The sequence below is a fragment of the Notothenia coriiceps genome, unplaced genomic scaffold (assembly GCF_000735185.1).
Source record: "Notothenia coriiceps isolate Sejong01 unplaced genomic scaffold, NC01 NC01_scaffold00027658, whole genome shotgun sequence".
Lineage (NCBI taxonomy): Eukaryota > Metazoa > Chordata > Actinopteri > Perciformes > Nototheniidae > Notothenia > Notothenia coriiceps.
The window spans coordinates 354375-357207 of record NW_011360359.1 but is presented as its reverse complement, the minus strand read 5'-3'; the positions used below and the strand labels follow the sequence as shown (position 1 = coordinate 357207).

General features: G+C 41.8%; 1 protein-coding gene across 1 annotated transcript in view; it reads right to left on the bottom strand.

Moving 5' to 3' along the window:
- The window catches only part of stk11ip (serine/threonine kinase 11 interacting protein), a 20568-nt gene that overhangs the window by 7636 nt on the left and 10099 nt on the right, over positions 1-2833 (bottom strand). The gene's annotated exons all lie outside the window — the stretch shown is intronic.

Genomic DNA, 2833 nt, shown 5'->3' with positions numbered 1-2833 from the left:
CATAGACAGGTCTTCTCTGTGTTAGAGTTTTACTCGCTACAGGGTGTACTTCGAGGGTTTGTGACTCTGCAGACCGTTTACATGCAGAAAACCCTTCATAACACACAAGGAGACGGGTAATAACCGGAAAAGCATGTCATGGGATTTTTAAAGTGCATTCTGTGAGTGTTGGAAATGTCTTTAAGGTCCTAAATTGAACTCGGTGAACCCTGCAGAAGCCCTGTTTTTTTATAGCTGCAACTAATGATTGGTATTTTTACAAGTGAGGCTCCAAACTGGTCCAGACTCGAGCCCTAATTTTCCTTTTAGACATTACGTCACAGCCCACTCACAGTGCAATGTTTCACCCATTAGTTTGTTTTCTTTAATCACTTCTGCCTGTGAGTGGATTTAAATCCTTCCAATTGTGAGGAGACATGGGTAATTATTGTGCTGCCCTTCTATAAAAAAAAAAAAAAACATTTTAAAGAATTGCAGAAGTAACAACTTACTTAGTCCACATAAACTACTCGGAGCAAGAAATATAAAAGATGTTTATAAAAATTGAACAAAGCTTGGCACCCAGTTAAATACCTATCAATTGGGAACTGCTGGTGTGATGTATATTATGTACAAAAAAACTGAAAAATTCCCACAACATAGTACGTCAGAGCTTAAAGTTATCAAAAGTTCAACTTTGTCTCATTTAAAGTGATCTAAAACAGAGAAAAGTAGCAAATCCTCCCATTTGAATAGCTAGAAAAACCGAAACAGTTAATATTTTAGCTTGAATGTTCACATCCTGTCAGCTGTGGTTTTTTAACATCCATAATAACATTTTGATGTTGGCAGGACTGCTTATTGGAGGAAAGCCCAAACAGCAGTAAATTATAAAGGATATTTTATGACTTGATTTGAATTCGGCTGTTCACATGGACATTGTAAAACACATGGACTGTGGCGTGCGGTTGAAACTGTCTACGTCAGCCTCCTAGCCCTCTCTAAAGATATATTTAACTCTTAATTGGACGCGAGCAGAGATGGGAAGTATTTTGTGGATATTTTGTGGTGCAGAAATCCTCCAGAGCGCTCTGTATCTCTTTGACAGCATCTCGCGCATCTGTCTGCCATTTTTCGATGAGCCACATGGTGCAGGAAGACAGATTGGAATCGTTACTGGAAGTGATGGGGAGTGGAATGAAAGTCTGAGAAAGGGAGGGCTAATAAAAGCTTTTTGGAAATGCTGCAGTCATTCTAAAAGCAAAGTCTTAGGACAGTGAACTCCTCCGAAACACTGACACTAAATATGGTGTCCTTTTTCCGTGACACAGAGCACCCATTGTTGTCTCTTCAGAAGCAGCTCTTGATGAATCAATGTGTCTCTGTGCGTCTCTCCTTCAAAAAGAAATGTGTCTTAGGACTTCAAAGGCCTCTTTAATCTGATCTCTGTTTGCACACGCTTCAAAGGAAAGACGTTGCGTTTGTTTAGGCCCCCCGCGGGTCAGCACCCTGTCCTTCCTGATTAGCTCTAACCATCCATCAACGCTCAAATAACCTCCAGTGCAGTTCATTGGTTGATTTATTGCTCTTAAATGTCGTCCTGCGTAAGGGCTGCTGGCTAATGCTCCCGTCTGCTGCACTAAAAGCTGTCGTCATAAAAGTGAAGAAATATAGGTTCGCATTTCTGCCAGAGAACTTTACTCTCAATGTGAGATATCATCGAGGGGATCAATAAACTTGATTTAAGCCGTCTATTGTTTGACATGTCATGTTAGATCACTCATTTACATTTTCCTTGTAGATGATTTGGACTTCCTGTCTGAGGACTGCGAGGCGGTGGACCATCGGCTACAGCTCTTCCTCGATGTGGAGGTCTTCGAGGAGGAGGAAGAAGAGCTTCACTCTTTCCTCAAGGTGAGAGTGAGGAAACAGTTTTGGAACCGCATGGCATCACTAGGGTTTCTTTACTGAATAAACAAACGTGGCACTAGATGAGCTTTCGAACAGAGCCAGGATAGCTGTTTCTAATATGTTTGCTAAGCTAACTGGCTATTAACTGTAGCTGTATCTTTAAAAGACAGACCTGAGAGTGGGAACAGCTTTAGCCAGATGCATGAAAACACATTTAAACCGTTTGTTTTAATTCAAATCAGTTGCCATGCAGATCTAATAACAGTCATCACTATTTGTTTTGATGTTACTTATCTCTGATTGGTGCAAGTGTGTACCTTGTTCCAACTGAGCCCTGCCTTGTTAAACTACCAACAGAAATGCCTATTGTGAAATAACCAACTCCGTTTACTTTGGCAGAAAATAATATGTTCATGTTTGACTCTACTGCTTACAATAAAAAACAGATTTCAAAATAGTGTTTCCAGGGCCTTTTAAACTTTATGGAGCTGATATTAAAGCAGGAAACAGTGGCTGCCTGTGACTGATCGTCCAAATTCTACGGTGTATGTTTTTATGTCGCTTTTATTGCTTCTTTTGTGATTGTGGTTTTAAAAGTTCCTCTTAACATATCTCTCTAATAGCCCAGAGATTCCCGCTTAATGGGTGGTGACAGCTCATACTGCAACACTTCAGCTGCGGTTTCATCTCCGTCAGCCAAGATGAGTCAGTTAATCTCCACGCTCCAACTTCGTCTTCTTCTGGAGATTTTTTTTNTGAGTCTGTGTGTGCTCACACACAGCCTGGCTGTGAGTCTGTGTGTGCTCTCTCAGCTGCAGCTCCGCGGATTTCTCAGCCTCACAGCCAGGCTGTGTGTGAGCACACACAGACTCACAGCCAGGCTGTGTGTGAGCACACACAGACTCACAGCCAGGCTGTGTGTGTCTGTGTGTGCTCGGGCTGG